This window comes from Cygnus olor, chromosome 27 (assembly GCF_009769625.2).
Source record: "Cygnus olor isolate bCygOlo1 chromosome 27, bCygOlo1.pri.v2, whole genome shotgun sequence".
Classification (NCBI taxonomy): Eukaryota; Metazoa; Chordata; class Aves; order Anseriformes; family Anatidae; genus Cygnus; species Cygnus olor.
In genome coordinates this window covers 4,593,089-4,613,036 of record NC_049195.1, presented here as the reverse complement: position 1 = coordinate 4,613,036, position 19,948 = coordinate 4,593,089, and the positions used below count along the sequence as shown (strand labels likewise).

The window sequence follows — 19,948 nt, the reverse complement described above, 5'->3', positions numbered from 1 at the left end:
CCCGCCAAAAGTTTCATAATAAGTGTCTTTCAACCTATCTGTTAGGGAGCAACTTCCTCTAATCAGGACAGTGTGAGTACTGTCTGGCTGATACTGCATGGCATTCTTCTGGGGAGGTCATATAGAATAATGTCAACTGTGAAATCTTAAGTGGCTGTAAATGTGTTGCGTATTAAATGAAACATTCAGTAAGATATCTTAGAGACTCCTCAATTACTTAGTTCGTATCTGAAACTAACCTGAAGGGAGAGGTGGGTGTTGTCAATGCTTTGGAAGATAGGATATAACTTGAAATAATTTTGATTCATTGGGAAAATGGCCCTGTATCAAAAGGATGACATTTAATGAAGACAAGAAAAGAGGAAGCAAATGTAAAGATATGTAATATGGAATAAATAGTGAGGAGGTGGAGGATGTGGTGTTACAAACTGAGTCAAAATGGGATTCAGCTGCAGAAAAGGCAAACGACATTTTTGGATATTGGACCCATATCGCATGTGGAACACAGGAGGTAATTATTCCACTCTGCTTAGCGTTGGCGAGATCTCCCCTGGGGGAACAGTACATGCCTTGGGTGCTGTTGTGTGGAGAAGATAGTTCGATGGGGTGGAAAGAATCCAGCGATAAGCAACAAAGAAAGTAAAAGCTCCCAGGGAAAAAATGACTTGCAGGAAAGGTTGAAATTACTGGGTTGATTTATTGTAGTGGGGAAGAGTAAGCAAGGACCTGAGAACAGCCTTCAGCTGTGGGCAAAAAAGCACCAGGCTTGGGAGGTTTTCGTGTTTACCAAGGGACAGGCTGGAGCTTGCACCAGTGCAGATCTTTGGGTAGATGTGGGTGGACAGGAGGGACAAGGAGGGCTGGTTCCATGGGGAGTGGAATGTGCCCCATGTTACTGAGGGGAGTCATGATCTTTCCCTCCACTGTAAAATTTTAACATAAACACTCATGTATCTGACAAGTCTGGCTTAGGCAGGCGTATGTGATCCTGCCTCAAGAAAAGGTATCTTGAGGTGCCTTCCAGGGCTCTTTCTGTGACCTTTTATTTTAAAAACGTGTGTGTATATATATGTATATATATATATATATATATATATTTTTAAGAGTAGCAGCCTCGTAGAACTACTGCAGAGATCTGAGTTCAAATTCCTTGGTTCCTTCCCTGCAGATATTGAAAACACTGCAGCATAAATCCAGCATTGCACAGCTCTGCATCTGTGCTGGTGGTTCTTAACCTTTGCAGACCTCGTGTGCTGCAAGTGGCAGAAGCACTCCCTTGTTCCCACTAATAAAAACCCTGGAGGCATTTTTTTTATTTCCAGTCCTTCAGATAAACTCCCTTCAAACACCAAGTGACAGATGTTGTTCGTGTTGACTCCAGTGTTCTGGAAAAGCACTCAAATGTTATTGTAACTGAGATAAGGTGGAGCAGAATGAAGTCCATTCCTGTTCTGCTTCCACTTAACCGTAACAGCATTCCAGGTGGCATCCACCACCCTTAGAAAAGATGGACCTTGCACAGGCATGACGAGGGGCTTCACGTGCCTTGTAGGAGGCTTTAAGGATTGAAGCCAGACTCATTGGCAAGGCAATACACAGCCAATACGAATTGGGAGCCTTTACAAGAGTATGTAAAGCCTAGCGTGTAAGTGCATGTTTAGAATCAAGTGTGTGCCTAAGCATTTTCCTGAAGGAAGGTGAAAGAAAAAGTGCTGTGTGGGGTTGATGACTCAGGTCTTTTTGCCAGCACAAAAGAAGATAAAATGAGGCTTTAAAAGTAAGCATGGAAAGGTTAGAGCTTGGGAAATGCACCCAAACTTTAGATTCCTAATGGCTGATTTAAGTAATTGTGGTACTTTGCGTTTTAAGGGCTGTCAGATCCTAGATGGGATTATACGTAACTGTTGAGGTGTAATGGCTCCATTAGGTGATAATTTAAGGATCATGAATTACATCTGGTGTTCTAGCGGATATGGCAATCCCAAGTCTGTCCCATACACACACACTTCATTTAAAAACAAATGTGTTAAAATGCCAATGCTAATTGGACCTAAATTCACCTGTTCGATTAGTTTGGGTGAGATCTGTGACCTGAACTTCCCAGATAGGTTTGGCTGACTGAGTTGCAGTATTGAGCAAAAAAAAAAAAAATATATATATATATATATATATATTTGGCATTAGCAGGGATGCAAGTTTGGGCAGCCCAATTAATAATAATGTTTGCTTATTCCCTATGAGGTTTTTGCTCCTTTTGGGTAAGAGAGTGATAGTTTAATTTCATAAAGGTTTCCTCATCTAACCAAATTAGCAGCTGAAGACCTAAATCTTTTGTGAACTGAGCTGCACTGTGGGTTTAATTTCTAGCATGCAGATAGTGCAGGTGCCACATTGTGCTGGGACTACGCTGGATTAGAGTTGTGTGTTGATTTTCTGACCAATGTGGTCAGTTTTTAGTTTTTTGTTTTTTTGTTTGTTTGTTTTTAAGTAATATATCATTACGGTCCTTTTCAAAAACATGTGTTGTGTTTGTTGTTCCTTCATCATATGTGATGAGGAACCACTGTGTAACACTTTGCCCAGCAGTGATGCAAGTTAAATATACATTACACAGCAGATGACCTCATGGATGTTTTCATGTATGAATTTCTGTGCAAGAGTGAGCTCCGGAATTGCCTGAAACTGGATGAAAAGTCCAAAAGAGCTCAAGGGATGCCACAAAGAATTATGGAGTTTCTATTAGATTTCTGTATTCAAAAAGTAAAATCCAGATCTGCCCCAGCAAGAATTAAGTGTTTTTCAGCAGTTGGCACTATATTTCAAGCTATTGAGCTTTGTTCCTTGCATAAATGAGTAAATCTTTGCAAATCTGCATGTGCCAGTATTGTGTACTCTCTGTCCATAGCCTTCTAAACCTACTGGTCTTGAGGAGTCATCTAATGACTATAGATAACCTGGTATCTTCTTTTATCTGAACTGAATCACTTGAACCACCTACACAAGACCGCATCACAAACTATCAGCATGCAGAAACTATGATTCAGTGCCTCTAATGATCAGGATATTAGGTATAATGATAATTTAAAAAACACATTTTGTTGCTAGGGGGATTTGGTTTTGTAAAGCTTGGAAATTGAAAGATAATATCTGAGAATCCCACTGATAGTGTGACTTCAAGGACAAAAAAAAAAAAAAGGCTTTTAATTCTAAACTAAATAATACAAGAGCTTGCCAAAGAACTTCACGAACTGGTACTGCTGTTAGTCTATAGAAGAGCACCTGTCGGTGTAATGGTATGCTGTAGTTGCCTATCTAATGTGCAGTGCTCAGATGAGTGTGTATTTGGGTGAAGTGGGATCTCGGAGAAAAATAAACACAAAGTTCTCTGCCTCAGTCCAAACCTGCTGTGAACTGCACGGTCAGTTTGTTTCTCAGGCAGCATTTCAATCTTCAATGCCGCACATGTTTCAGGAATTGGGCTGTTATTTATCACCGAAGTGTGGAAAGGTGGATGCAGGGATGGTTCCACTTTTCTTTTGTGCTTGGCTGATGTTCCCTGCATAACGCACTCAATCAGCTAATAACACAGACAAAACTTGCCGCTGCACCTCAAAGCAAAATCCTCATGAGCTTCGAAGCTGCTGAGAGACCTGAACCCCTGATTACAGCTCTCACAAGAACAGAAGGAAATAGGAACAGATACATGTTTTGTTGTGGTCCAAGTCCAGTTTTCATTTTGAATTCTCTAACTGGAGTTCAGGCCTTGAGATCGTGAGATGTTGCACAGCCTTCTGAGCCCCCAGCCCTCTTTCCACAGACCGAGGAAGTGTACCTCTGAGACTTCCTTACTTAATATGTATTTATGCTTCTGGAGCACTCATGACAGTTTGTTTTCTCCCCCCTTCTACATAAAAAATGAGTTGCTTTTGTACTGCTCAGCACTGTTATGAATATTTATCCAGAGGGTTTATTTTTGTTATTCTAAATTTGCCTGTATCCTTTGTAAGAAGAAAAATGGGATATAATTAATCTCTTTGTTAATCTTGATATTTGCATGGAACAAGTGAAACAAGCTCTTCAAACCACTTGCTCCACACTTAAGAAGTATTTACTGTGCAGTTCAGAGGGAAACTTGAGGGCTTATTTATTTATTTTTATCATTTATGACTCAATACACACAGTGGGAGGCAAATTTCCTAATTCTCTGTGAGTTTTATCTGGTTCACTGTAGTGGTTGGAAGATTTCAAAAGTAACCTCCAGAGAGGAGCAGGGAGTTACCAGACTGGAGGGGGCAGCCCGTTTAACACACGTGCAGTTCACCAAATGCTGCAGGCCAAATGAGCCCTCTCATTACACACGGCCCCTGTGCTCAGAATTGCTCAGAATCTGTGCTAACATTGGTGGTGGGAGTGAGTTGAATCCACACGTGCTGTTGAAAATGGCCTCTCTCCTTTCACGCCCATCTTCACTTCTCTGTACTGCCTTAATACGGAGATGCGTGTTGCAGGATAAAGCCCGTGACTGCCTGGAGATTCATCTATGTGCTGTTGTCTTCCTTTGGGATGGAAGCTCTGGGGGTTTAGCTTCAGAAATGAAACCGTAGCCTCTTCGTACTTCGTGGGTTTATGCAGTCTTGCAGTTGGACCTGTTCCTCATGCCTGTACTGTGTATCAGGTGTGTGAAACTGATTATTTCTCTCGGGTTGTGTACAGCTGCTACATACTTGGCTCTCACTGATGTGAAGATGAGATCGGGGTTTCTTCAGCCTTGTGCAGCATTCCATAATTCATCGCTCAGTGATGCAGGTGGAATACGGAGGAAGATATGTCTTGTACTGTAGGTCAGGATGCATTGAATCATTGAATACAGATGTATTCATTTCACTTATATCACTCCATATGAAAGCAATATACTAGCCTTGTCTAGAGTAAAATCCAGAGTTGTGTAGAATAAAATAAAATGGCATGCATTACAGCTGTAATAAATCTAACTTTGTTTTTCATCTGATAAGAATTTTTTCAAGACTGCAACAGCAGTAGTCTGTCTCAGAGTGGTCATTGCCAAATCATACATTGTACCTTCCTCTGCTGGGCTTTTGCTGTTGATTACTTAGTTACATTGGCCATCAGCAGAACAGGGCTTGTGTTAGAGCCTTTATAGCATAAGGGGAGGGAGGAAGTGGGAGTGTTGCATGAGAAGAATGAACAATTAATTGAATGAGCAATTAATTCATCCAGAACCAGGATGCAGATCGGTGTAAACAGCATGGCAGTGTAGCAGGGAGCGTAAGCAAGGGCAAAGTTGAGATCGTGCTGTCAGCTGTTCAGCTGGGAAATCTCACCTTGTCTTCAGTGAATGTTAGAAATCTCATTGCCTTCAAGAGCCAGGCGGTGAGTCCAGCTGCAGGGTGGCACAGTGAAGTAATGGGTTAAGTGTTTGTGTGCTGGGTGGCCGCCAGCTGACAGCAATACAACTGTACTTTCTGTACAATGCCATACGATTAGTAGGTACAGTAACAATTGTTTTCTAAGAAATACCCTTTACATTAAAATTTGAACCAAAGTCAGCTCTGGTGTCTGACTTCAAAAGACTTGAAATAAGGATGAGCTTGGCCCTCCATCTGAAAAATAAATTAGAGCAATATTGAATCTTTGTTGGAAATGGTAACCCTGCTTTGAAGGCTCCTGTTTTATGAAAGGTTCTTTGAAGGCATTCATTCACTCTGGAATGAATTCATGCTATTCATTCTGCCAGTCACAGAATAAGATATAATAGCAGTCACTCATGATTGCTGTCATCTATCAACAGTTCATTACATAGCAGTTAGACTGAGGATACAGCATTTGTGAAAAACATTACTATACATCTTGAAAAGAAAAAGCCAGCGACTTCATGTACAAAGATGCTTGGCCTGTTTCTCTTCAAGACTGGGTGTCTGTTATTTTGAATGTTTTTATCTAATGGTGTTGCTGATACACTGAACAGGTAATACACCACTGGAAAACAGTGTTACTCCAAGGTATCAATTTATCCCGGTTGAAAATTTGACAAGTTCTGGACCATCTCCCCCCAGCTCCTGACAGCGATTCTCTGCTCTGTGTAGTGACTCATACCAGCACAAGGATTTCAGCCAAATTTCCTCCGAGTGGGCAGGGAGATGGGAGCTGCCAGTTGGTGTCAGGCATTTCTTTACCAAACAAGTGGGATTCTTTTTGTTGCTAAAATGACTCCTAGTAGTCTGATAGTGTATGTGGACAAGGGGAACCAAAAGCAGCATAGTTGGCTAAGTACTGTTCTTCAGTCACCACCTGGACAACTGCACCGAGTTTAAAACATTAACTGAAAGGGCGTATGTCTCCCTAAAATCTGATTTTTCTGTTTGTTATTGCAATGTTACAATTAGCTGAGCAGGAGTAAAGGTGACAGGAGGAACCCCCGAACAATAGTCGCTTTGTGCACCAATGTTTCTTATCTACAAATAATTTTAGATTATTTTGCTACAGTTTAGGAATCATGTATTGATCCATGCATGTGAGGGGACTGATAACTGTATGGAAAAATCTCTAAAAAGCAGTATCTAATGCTTATGTAATCATTTTAATCAGTAACTCTCAAAGAACAAGATCGCTATAGCTATTATCGTTTCACAGGCAGAGGAGCTAAGGAGAAGAGAATGACTACATCTGACTCAAGATGCTTTCTTTTGCAATTGGTCAAGAAACACCCTTTAACTTTAAAACAAACCACTAACGTGCGATGTGTCCCTTTAAGGTATAGTGGTGCTATAAAGCTGTCGGGCTGACTGCTCATCTCTCCTGGCCCCTTCTGCTGTATCCTCACCAACTCAGGTCATCATTCAGCTTCGTCCTTCTTGCAGTGCAGCCAGGTGGGGCAGCGTGTTGGCTGCATGTAGCCCCCACCCCAGTTTACCTGCCTGTAAGATGGACGTAGGAGTCTTCTCTGCGTAGCTTACAGTACTTAAGCAGGGTTTGTAGTAAGGTTTGAATTGCTTTATCTTCTCTGTAGGTTAAAGAACATGCAAAACACTAACATACAAGCTAGAATGGACACCTTAGCTGGGAGTATAATTTCTCCCTAGTCTCTGAAGAATAATTGAGTTAATAACTAGTTAACTACTTGCTAATGTATAATTTTCTCATTTATACAAGTAAATTGTAATTAACACATATGGCCTACAGATACATGCAGGGAAAAAAAATTAATTTTCTCCCTCTTTTCCCAAGTATGGATGGATTAAAATGTCCTGTTTTGTGGGAATTACATTTTAATGAACTCTAATATGCACAGATCCTGTTAACATAGGCTTTTTTATCAGTTCTTTTAATTATGAGGATCAGTTTGAAGCAAAAGAACTTGAAAAGCTTTGGAAAAAAAAGGGGGGGGGGGGGTATCCTCACAACTATGTTTGAAAATAAAAGCCTTAGGAAAGTATTCAGACCTTTTTTCTCGTGTTAAATTCTTGGAACCATTATGTTTGTAGTTATCTTTTGAGTCAAAACTTTACAAACATCAGCTAATCCATGTTGTGCAGTTTGAGAAATATTTAAAGCAAAAATGGTGAGGTGGGGGTAGTGAAAAGAGTGGTCCCTAAACCTGTTATCTCCAGTGTTTGATGTAAAAAGGTCAATACCCGAGGATTTACTAGGGACACTTTTTACATAAGCAACCTTTACGCATACTGAAATTGTGCAAAACTGCTGTTGTGATTTGACGAAGGGCCTTTTTGTCTTTTCCCTGCTAGAGTTGTTTCCCAAGAGATTCTGATAGCATATATTGTCACTCTGTCCAAGCCACAGAGACGGACAAACTTGCTGTCATCTTTTTTAATTAACTGAGCTTTGCATGTGGTGAGAGAAGATCAGCAAAACCTAACCAAGTCGGTGCAGTTCTTGGTCCTGCAAGCACGCATCCTGCTAAAGAAAACTCAAAAGCAAAGCACGTTCAGGGAATGCTGTCTAGTTGTTTTTGCATCACTTTATCTTTTGCATGCTTTTTGCTAGTAATAGCAAGCTCTGCAGAGCATGGAATTAGTCTTCTGCCCTTTTTCCCATCACAGGTACACAGGCAGTGCTGTTGATCAGTGCTGCAATGTGAGCATTGATCTTTGGTTTTTCCTTGGTGTTTTTGTTTTTTTCAGTGCAAAAGATCGGTTGGGCTGCTTATTTTCAAAACAGAAAGCCACATCTAAAGGATTTCTGCAGCGTTGCTAATAGGCCTTATAAAAGGGGTGTGTGGAAGATGAGGCTGCCTAAAAGAGCAGCTTTGAGGCAGGTTGGCCTTTTATGGTGAATGTGAGTGTTCAAAGGGTTCCTCCCTTTATATGGATAAAAGGAAAAATGGCTCTAATGGCCTTTTAATTACGGTGTCGTGGCTGTTCTCCAGTGCATCTCATGGAGAAGTTGCTTCTTCCCCAGTCCGACATGTTATCAGACAAGCATGAAAAAGTGCTTAACATGCTCCTGCTTTGCAGATGCAATATTCAGTTTATGTTGCAAGGCAGCCAGGTGACCCAACTGGATAGGGTTACCCTGATGCAGTTGCAATTGAATTCGGAATTAAGCAAAATGGGTATAGTATTTCAGTTATTACCTCCAGGCTATCGATCACTGAACCATCACAGGTTATCACATAATATCGTTTGAGGTTCTCTACCTATGCCAATGCTCAGTATCTCAACGTGGGGCTGGTGTTACCTGCTTGTAATGTCCCCTCTTGCCAGCAGGTGTCCCTTCAAGCTCACCAATACTCTGCATTCATTGAAGAGCTGCTAGGCGAGGGCTATTAACAGCAAGAAGTTATTTTTGACCACGCAGGGTAAAACCTCAGAGCTCCCACGGTTGGCTGAGATTCCAGCGGACAGAAGGGCGCTGCGAGAAGGGTGAGGTCTATCACAGAGATTATCCGGAATCAAACACCTCATGTGAACACGCCCAAAATTTAGGAAGGTCCATCCACCTGGAAGGAAGAGGTGATGATGCAACTAATGTGCATTTCTCTCAGTTTAACGCAGTGCATAATCCTGAGCTGCTCATAGGCTATTTATTTGCTTCCTGCCTGTAAAGGATTGATAATGTTGGCTTCCTCCCAGGATATCGTTATTTGCTAATGACTGTGATGGGCTCAGATACCTTGAAGATGAAGTCTTTAGAAAACATAGGCAGATTTGTCTTTAAAAGTCAAAGCTGAACACTCCCGAAACCTGTTATCTGAGTTGGTTTGCTAATTTGATGGATATTTTGAAGTTATTTTTAGAGGTGCAGCTTGCAGAGTTCATTAGGGTTTTTGTTTTAGGAAAACAATTCTAAACGATAACAAAGTGCTGTCGAGGTGACCCATGTTCCACAAATCCGAAATAACAGGTTTTGTAGCTGACGCTCAGGATCTGCCTGTGAGTCAAATTATTAGTCTTTAACATTTCTGGTGTGGGTGAGGTTGCTTAGCTGGTTTGGATATTTTTGTTAATCATTTAGTAAGTTCTGCTACTGTGCTGGTCTAGCGCTACTCGGAGGTTGGGTGGTGTGGTGGAGAGGCTCCTGGGCCTGCCTCCACTTGTGGCAAAGGAACGGGAGGTCGAGTCCTGGTGCTCCTTGTTTGTCAGAATGCATCAGTGTGTCTGTAGTGCTGAAGGAAACCCAAGGGCAGTAGATGCGTAGGACAATGTTTTGATTCGTGCTGACTAATAAATGACACAAGACAAGTTTGAAACTACTTTGTCAGACTAGGTGACTGACAGACCTGTGGGGAGCAGTCTCTTCGTTTTCTAGAGGGATGTGTGCAATAATGCACTGAAACACTTCTGGCTCTGATGTTCAGGGGATTGACAGCCGGACTTGTAGATTTAGTGGATTTGACTTTGTGTTTTCACTGGAGGTAAGTCTGAGCACAGTCGGACTGTGAATGCTTCATCATACCAAATAAAAATACTTCCTGTATGTGTGTGTATGTACTCTCTTCACCCCCAAAAAAGATTGTAAGATCTTAAGGGTTTAGATGCCATCTGGACCTTGCTCTAACTAGCATAATTCATCTTACTCTAGAAAAATAAAAATGTCATTGGAAAGAGAGAACCTACATTCTTTTTATTCTTTTGTTTCAAATGTAGGCTTCTTTGTGTGTGTGCCTGGCATGTAGTGCCTTTTTTTTAAAAGATCTTTTTAGTGGAGTGATAGTAAGCTACAAGTTTTCTTGAACTTCTTTTAATAGACAGGATATAGGTACTTTTAAGTTTGGTCTCCAAACAAAATGTCTCTATAAACAATATTTGTCTCTATAAACAAAATGCCCAGCATGGCAAGAAGCAATGAACTCTGTCAATCTCTCTCCAGTGTGACATCTCCCTTCACCCCAACCTCACACCACAATTTTGGGGTTACTTACCAAATAGCAGTGGCAACTATTTCCCATAATGTTGCATTTTGTATAGGTATCTTTATGCCATACTGTTCTTCCAGACTTGTAAATAAATGCCTCGTTGTCAAGGTAATAGGCATTTTATGATAGTCACTTGAATAAAGAAATATGCTGGGAAATTAAGCCTCATAAGTTTGCCAGTCGTGGTTAATATTTCTTCTCTGCCTGTTGCTGCTAACATGGAGGACGTCTGAAAGCAGTCATTGTTCTACCTTCAGCAGAAGCCTATGTATAAAAAAGCCTACAGAGAAAACTGACCTTGTGCAAAGTGCAACGTTGGCATCAGGTAGCAGAGGTACAGCGGAGGCTTTGGAACTAATGCTGCAGAGGTCTGTGCCAGCACCAGGTATTTCAGGGAAAGATTTAAGAAATCTGTACCTAAATGGAATCGGGTTATTCAGTGTACACAAATGGCTTGTTCTTCACTACTTCATCAGTAGTGAGGTATTTAAATGTGCTTAAACATCTGGCTTATTGGTTGGTCACCGCCTACTTTCCGAGTATTCGCGTTGAATCTTATGGGATGAATTACATTGGTCAGGCTATCATTTCCACTTACACTCTTTCTTGGAGTGAAGGCACCCAGCTGAAAAAACACCTCTCAAACAATTTCTCAAGGTTTTTTTCACTGTCTTATTCCCTTCTTGAATTTAAACACACCAAGGAAATGAGAGCAAGCCTCAGCTTACCATTATGTTTTTGTTAATTTGCCTAGCTAGGGGTGTTCTGTTTCTTCTCAGATGTGTGTTTATGCTTCCCAGGGTTTCTAGACTGCCCTGCATTACAAACAGTGAACTCATCCATATGATGCTGTCATTATCAGACTTGTAATAAATTCCTACCCAGATGGACTCCATTTCTTCTCTTCAAGCCAGAAGCTGATGGAAACTTCTCCCACTGTTAGTAGCATAATGTACAGAAAGAAAAACTTAAAAACATATGATAAGTTGCTACCCTTGTAGACAACCTGTGACCGCTTCTGTCACAAGAGCAATCTGGTCATCTATTCACGTTATATTAACAGTTGGTGTTTTGATATCTAATTCGTGATTTTTGTGTTTAAATCTTGACTGCTGTTGACTGCAGAAAGCATAATATGAGGTTATCTTAAATAATGTTAAAAATCTAAAAAACGTTAAATTAAAAATTAATTACAAAGTTAATTAAAATAAACAAATATGAAAACTCAGTGGATATTGGAAACAACCAGCAAAACTATATTTTCTGCAGCATTTATGCAATGGTAAAATTTACTGGAACTTTGATTTTTTTTTTTTCCTGTGTTTGTTTTGACAAGCTAACTGCTTTCATTTTTTTTCCCATTGGGTCAGATACTGCTGAACTACACTGAGAAATGTTTCTTACTCTGTAGAGGTTAGAGTCTAAATAGACAAGACCAGTACAAAATGAAGCACATAGTGTCTTGCATGGGGTCCCACTACAAATTGGTGACAGAGGCAGAAACAGAATGTTTATATATATTTTATATATAGATATATATTTAAAGTTGGACCCCATCCCTCACATATCTAAAACCTGATCTTTCTCTTTCTTCTTGGCTATTTTAACACTGCCATAAAACATCACTATGATGCGTGTTTTGTTTCAGTGCTGCTCCTTGTCTCATCTTCTACTTGAGTTGTTTGTGCTGTGGGGTAATGGTTTGTCCTTTGCTATGTATTTTTGCACAGCCTAACGTTGTGGCTTCTGCAAAGAGAAATTTTTTGTACACGAGGTATGAACAAAGTTTGTTTAGTCCCATAAAAAATAATTTTCACACGTTCATCATGATTATCTCTTACTAACATACAGATTCACACGTGTACACAGTGTAAGAAAGAGAATGGTGGTTTTCCACATCTCCCAACCCAAACCATCAGGCTCAGTTATTCTGAGAGCCACGTGTTGCATGGTTTAGCAGAATACTGTAAAGGTCAGCGCTCTGTGGGTTTTGGTGACATTTGTGAATCTGTTGGGATGAGGAGTTAGGCAGCCCTGTGGAGCAACAGGGGCTAGAAGAAGAGGGAAAGTAATTTTTAGAACAGCTTTTGTGTAAGTTTGAACTGATCTGGCTCAGCAAAGATAAACAATTTTGTTTGCTTGAAAAGATTAAATAGAAATAGCACATCAGTGCAGAGGTCGCCGGTTTGACAGGGAGAAGCTGAGACATAGTAAGATATTGTGTAAATTAGTTTTTCTTAATTTGAAGTAACTACAGTCTCTGCTATTTCATGTTACGGCTGTCAGCACCTAGCCCTTGTTTTCCAGTAACCATATATCTTATCTTTCTCTTTATGCTTATTTAAAGTAGTTTAGAAAGTTAATCCCTTATTAAAACTGAAATGTACCTCTAGGCTGAAATAAGGATGTTCACCTAACATTTTATACCGGTTTAATTGGTGTGGTTTGATATTACACTTAAATTTGATACAAGGCCTGTGTGTACCCTGTGCTGTAGGAAGATCAATCTCATTTGCTCTTTATTTCCTCTCATGCAAGTCAGCATATATTCTGTTTGTGTTCTTTTTTAATATGAAAACGTAAGAAGATCACGCATGAGATACAAAGGATCAATATTTTTAACTGGGGGAAGAAGAGGGAAGGAGGGAAATCCATAAAAGCTTTTTTCAAATTTGGAATCCAAATGGGAATTGGGTGTGTTCTGTGCATGAAAGCTGCCAGCTGCTGCTGCTGCCAGAAAAGGCAGTTAATAAATGTGAATCTTAAAGAATACTCCGGTAGTTACTGCGCATACAGCCTTAGGAAAGGTTAATTTTTCATTGTATCTCATTGTGAACACATTTCCCGTACTTATTTGCAATTCTTTTTGCTTCTCTTTCTTCTCTACATTTGTGAAACTCTTTTACACAGAACATGAACAGAAGGGGAAAATGCAAAAATAAGTTCTTGTGTATTTCTAGAATTTACTCCATGTGTTTTGTCAAGTTTTAATATTTTCTTCATGAAATAGCATGATTGCATGTGTTCAAGCAAAAAAAAGTGCACAAAGAAACTGATTTTAAGTCCCCAGACTGTGTAAGTGAGTAGTAGTAAAAAAAAACCTGCAAGTTAAATGGTCAGTTCAGGAAATAACATTTCACCTCCATCGCTACTTCTCAGTTATGTAAAAGAAAGTAAACGTGGGTTTAGTGAAATACTGTGCACTTAATCTGTCTTGTTTGCGTTGCACAGGTCGGTAGTTATGTCCATGGAGCCATGATGTTTATTGCTTCCTTGGATATAGTACAGAGTGGGAAAAGCTCCTACTGCTGCCAGAAAGGATGGGGGTGTGTGGAACGCATGATTCATGGCAAACTACTGCTGCTTAGCATCCTGGTGTGCTTTCCTATTCCTATTGCTGCTCAATGTCTCAAACCCAGAACTTTCTCTATGTATTCGTATATATGAAATTGTATGCCAATCTCATCTCTCTCCATTTGAATGAAAGGAAACATTTTTCCTGCTGCCAGGATGAAGCTTCTTCATGAGCTACTCTGTCATGCCATATTCAGTTAACGCTTTCTCCTTTCAAGGTACTGACAAAAGACACCAGAATGCTTTTAGACTGTCGGAGAGGTAACGTAGGGGATCCTTGAACAAGCTCTGAACAAACTAGCTGGCTTCAGCAGTCCAGCTGTGACAGCGCTTTATACGGACTAGTTTGTTTGGAAAGCTGCATTTGGGGCCTCAGACAAGTGATTTGAAAGGAATTCTGGTTTTTCTACTGCGTGGCAATGACCCTTGTGAACATGAAAATTAAGTTACAAGGTCAGCCAGAGTGAGAAGGTTGCCCATTGGTTTGGGGTAAGGAAGTCAGAGCTCTTTGCAGCTTACCTGGTGGGTTTTTTGTGCCTTTTTTTTTTCCCCTAAGATTCCAACAACAAAAAACCAACAGCAAAACAGTAATGTTTGGGCTTTTTCCCTCCATTAGTCACCAGAAAGCAAATATCAACAGCCTGTTACAAATTTGGAAGTGTTTCAGGCATGATCTCTCTCTCTATCAAGACATGCACAGTATGCCAAGGGCAAAGACTGCAAGTAACACTTCATTGCAGATTGCTGTCGAGCAGTGTTCCAAAGAGATTTGCAGATATAGCTAATAAAAGAACTTCCCAAAGCCTATGGTTTCAGATGAGGTGGGGAGGAAAAAAAAATGGTAATTGATCACATTTTTCTGTCCATTAGTTGGGGCAATGTACTGCATAAATAACCAGTCTTGGCCTTTTCTCTGCCCTTTGTTAGTAGCAATAGTCTGCTGTGAAAGATGGAGAGGTAAAGAAGACAGGACAGTCTAAACAAATAGCAGGAATTGGATCGTTTTCCTCGCAAGGTGCTCGTTTGCTGTGGGATCCGCAGAACATGCGGTGTTAAGTGCAGTTGTTTTCTTAACTAACTGTAAATGCACCTGTACTGCAGACTGGAGTCTAACACAGAAATCGAAGTGAGGTGAAGGCCAGTCGGTTCTGCTTTGGAATCGTTCTGCTCTTGCAGAACGCTTTGCTATGGGATCACTGCTGTTCTGTTTTACCGAGCTGATCAACTGCCTGGAAGGTTTGGAGGGCAGGAGGTGGCGAAGTGGCGATAGCAATTGACCTGCTGGGTTTTTGTCGTTTTGTTTTGTTTTCCACCCCCCCACACCTAGTTATCATCTTACTCGGATTCCAGTGCTGAATCATAGTGTGTCAGGGTGTGTTTATTACAGGTGTTGCTGCTGTATACGTTTTGCTTCTCTCCCCCTTCTTTACTGATACCCTATAAGAACCATGTTGCCGGTGGAAAATAATTTCCTGCTGCCTTGTATAAGCAAATGTTTGTGTTGTCTGTAAAGATGCCACAAGAAAACAGAATAGACCTAGGAGAGAAAACAGTATGTGAGCTTAAAAAAATAAATAAAAAAAAAAATCCTGTTGTGGTTGAAATCAAGACCATAGATTTATGGTTTAAATCAGTGGCAGTTCCACTGGTATTTGTGCTCTGAAGTGGAGCTAGAACATCTTAGCACAATTCCATTTAAAATCAGTGTGTGGATACAGTTCCTCTGGCTTTGCGGAGCAGCTGCTGGCTGGCACTATGGGTGAAGGTAATTTGGTAGCTTTTTTCAGAGCATGTGCCATCTGTGATGAGACTGGGTTCAAAGTTAATACAGCCCATACGTTGTTCATACAGCTCCAGGATTAAACTGTGAAAGGGAAAAAGGAATAAGGCGAGAAATGAAAGAAGTATAAGCAGTTTATATACAGTATTAAATTAAGTGTTAATGTCAATAAAAATGCAAACTAAAACCAGCCCTGCTGAACTAGAATACCTGTGACCACCTGATATTTCTCTTAAACTTCTCAGTCACATTGACGCAGTTGCTAGAAACAGTCAGGGTTTTTCCAGTCATTGTTCATTTTAAATGGTTTTAACAGCTCTGGAAGTATTCATGAATTCAGATTTCCTCACTCTCCTGATCATGTTGCTGGCTTAAAATTCACATTTAATTAACCTCTTTGCCCAAGGCATAAATCAATACTAAAACTCTAAATACTACCCATACTGATAGTGATTTTCATTTGGAGGGAGCCTGCTGAAAATTAGGAATTAAGATGCCTGAAGGAAAGGAGCAAACTAGTTGTGGGAGTGAAGCACAACTAACTCGTAAACTGCAATAATGAATGTCCTTGGATGGGATGGGAAATCCATCCATTAATTTCTTCCAGGGAAGAAAGTGAGAACCAGACTAAGGTGAGCATGACGCTGCATTCAGGACAGAATTCATTTGAGGGGCTCGACTTGCATTAAAACACAATTGCTCTGTACTTTAGAAGTCCTGAGGTTCCTAGAATGGTATTTCAAGTAGCAACAGCAGAGAGCAAAATAAATGAGAATTCTCTGAATTCGCATGTCTGCAAATTTTTGTTACAAAAATTGTGTATAGTGTTAATTACTCCTTTCTATTACTGCCACCTAGTAATGCTATAATGTATTTTTAGTATAGCAGCTCCTGGGAGTGCAGATCTGTGTAATTGCATTGTGAGAGGTATGGGAGACACCTAATGTGACTAGGTAACACATACAGAAAGAATATCATGATTAGCTTCCCTACGGTTGGGGAAATATAGTACTCCTTAACTGTTACACAAATACCCTTGCACCCAACATAAAAGTGGTTGCAAGTACTGTTACAGAGACTAAACAACCCATTGAATTTTCATTTTGTTAGCGCGTTTTGCCGAAACTTAATTCTTACCGAGTGATCAGTAGAAGGGGTTCCTATCTTTTTATCTTTCAAGTAGAATTTCTATATAGTTCTGATTTTTTTACTCTAAATTTCAACATCAGATTTATTTGCACAATTGTTTTGCTAAAGATGAACCTGGGAGGCAAAGGGGGATGCGTTACCGCAGTGAGTTTAAAATTCTCCTTGATCTATTGTTAAAGCTTGAGTACCCCCTGAAATAATAATGAATGATAATTGAATAAATAATTAATTATTATCTGGGATCTAATGAGATGATGAGGTAGAAGAATGAGGTTGTTTACTGAGATGGGATAGTTGTCACACCTGCTGTAGTCAGTATTATTTTGCCTGAAGTATTCACATCTTTGTGTTCTAAAAATGTAAGAGCTGCTTTCTGTGCTGGTGAATCAACTGTATTTTGCAAATGAGCTGTCAACTAAGCAATCTCAAAGCACTTTAGGCTACATTTCAGGAGGATATTCCTTTATGTTCTTTCCTGTAAATATCTGAGGTGAGTATTGGCTTTACTCACAGTATATACATAGGAGTCTTAAATCAATTTGGGTCTCGAATAGTAGTGATGGACAATCTATTGGACGCAAGCATGCTTACACAGGAGGTTATGTTTGCATTGTGGCTCTCGAGGTTTTTCCAGCTTTAGTGAAGAGGTCTTTTTTTTCAATTTAGCAACTAATGAAATGGAACCTTTATAGAATTTGAAGTTTTCTTAGAGCAAGGGACCTAATTTCCCTCTATCAGATAGTTATAAAGCAAGGACAACTTGTTTTTTGAGGGTATATGACATCTTTATTCCAATGTGCTAACACGGAGTGCAAAGACTGAAGCAGAATTTGTTGAAAGTTAAATTCAGCTGCGGTGTTGTTTTTGAAGTTCATTTATATCAGGATGGCATGGGATATTCTCTTAGCAAAACCATATCACTGCAAAAGTTTTTTGTTGTTGTTTTTGAGTGGTGAAATCGTACAGGGAATCATTTCAAGGCTAGTTCTGCAAAGGCTTTGAGGGCTCTGTGGTCAGCTTTGCACTTGCTGTTTGCAGATGTTATTTCAGGTGGACCTTTGATTTACAGTAAATGCAAATCTGCATAGTTGAACCTTCAGACTACTTGAATTACGCACCTCATTTCATTGGCATCAAGTGGTTGGTATATCTTCAGCAGAGCCATTAAATAAAGTCTTGGCTCAGCAAAGTATTTAACCACGTGGTTAAAGCTCAGCACACTCTTAAGTCCCTCGATACTTGAGGACCTTCAGGCAAAATTATGTCATCAGTTATACGCATGTTACTTCCTTGGCTATAATGGGATTGCTCAGGTGTAATGACAGCAAAAAGGGGCAAAACCAAGGCCATTCTATGTAGTTTTGTTCATTTGGCTCTTCACTGATTTCAGATGTTCTGGTACAAAAACTTGGATAGAGTACAGGTTCAGGTTATGTTAGCTCTGATTATTTCTAATACTCAGGTTGGACAAGGTCTTTAGGTCTTAAAATACAAAGCTGAGTTTATATGACCGTGTAAATGAGGAGCAGAGAGGGGAACCCACCACACTTAGGACATACTTAGCTTATCAGGAATCAGAGTACCAATAACTATGGAACCTCACAGTGCTCTTTGCTCAGTCACTGCTCGGAGTGTGGCAACTGTTCTGCCCTGGCTGGCCAAGTACAGTAATTAGTCCCATGTTTTTATTACCTCTCTTCACATGCAGGTAGGTTCTTTTACCATCTTCCCTTCTGTTTTCTTTAGACTGAACAAAAGGCAAATAGCAATGTGTAACAGCTTTCTGCCTGGAAGTTCTGAATATTTTTTAGAGTGGATATGTAATATCTGGGGAATAGGATTTTTTTTTTTCTTTAAGAAGAGTGGCTGGTGCTGTTAGGCTTATGCCAAAATCTACACAGTTTTCACTTAAAAAAACCTTGCTAGAATCAATACAGTGTTGCTGTTGCATTCATCCAGCGAAAAGAAAATAGGGGGTTGAGGAACACTGTCATGCGTTTATCCTTTAGCGAGTATCCCCGATCCAGTACCTGAAAGGTTGTTTGTAGGCTGAAGTCTCTGTGCTACCATCCCAGTTCATAACAAAAAGGTGCTTCAGAGCTCAAAGAGCAACAGTTAGAATATAGCTTCCTTATGTGAGAAAGAATCGTATTCTGTAATAGTCTGCTTCAAACGCATTTCTTGTTGAAACAGCCTCACTGCATATGCTGCTTAGGTATTGAGTATTTATTGCTTATGTAAGCAGAGTTATTTTGCTTTGTATGTTGAGGATTTTTGTTTTTCTTTCATTCTAACTCGAACGTCAAAGCCTTCTGTTGTTTCAAGACTCACCCTACAATTCTGTTGTTTCTGGATACATGTAAGGAGAGGCATTATGATTATTTTTGAGGGTGGAAAATCCTGAAAGGATGGTAGACAGGGAGAAAAAAAAAGGAAGAAAAAGAAAACAAAAAATGTGTACTGATCAATTGATTAATTCTATATGTCATATAGTATTAGTATTCCCCTTCTTCCAAATCTCACTTGGGGGGAGGAAAATAAAGGAAAGTCAAATAAAAGATACATTTAGGGTTAGGGTTAATAAAACTAAACTATCAGGTTGGGATTTACTAGAAGTAGGCCCGTTGTTATTGTAAATGGAGCTCCCTTTTCCAAGACTTAGAAGCCTAAAAAAATAGGTTTGCAGAGATGGTTTGAGGTCAGTCAGGTAGGAGTAAAGAAATTCGCATCATTTCTGTATTTTACATGCAAAATATATTATAAGGTTTTATCAGAGCTTCCCTTATGTGCTTGCAGCTGCAGAGCTGCACAGTGCATTCGCATATGATAGCCATCACTTCAGGCTCTATTTCACCTTGTCACATCCCATTTATAAACTGAGGTTTTTAATAGGACAACAGGCAGTCACTGAAGAGGGAAGGCCTTAGAAAATAAATAAAGACTGAGGAAGTCAGAGATCATTAAAGCTGACACCACCTCACATGTTCATTAATTATGAATCTATTTGGAAGAGCTTTGTTAAACTGCTGGCAGATACGTGTGATACAATTTTTGAAAGCTCTCGACTCAGCCCTTGGAACACCTAAGCTAGGGGAACCCAGAAGTGAAATTCAACCCTAAGGTATTTAAGTTCAGGTCTGTATTCAGCCTAAGGTTTGCTTAAGTTTAGTTAAGGCCGAAATTCTGGCCAAGTGGGCTTCCTCTACAAATGTTCCTTCGAGGTGCTTTCTTCTTGCAGAAGAGAATTTCATTCCGTATGGAAGAAGATCTCT

General features: G+C 40.0%; 1 long non-coding RNA gene across 3 annotated transcripts in view; it reads left to right on the top strand.

Annotated features, from left to right (window-relative positions):
- Nucleotides 1-19,948, top strand: part of LOC121060341 — a 98,082-nt gene that overhangs the window by 9,664 nt on the left and 68,470 nt on the right. The gene's annotated exons all lie outside the window — the stretch shown is intronic.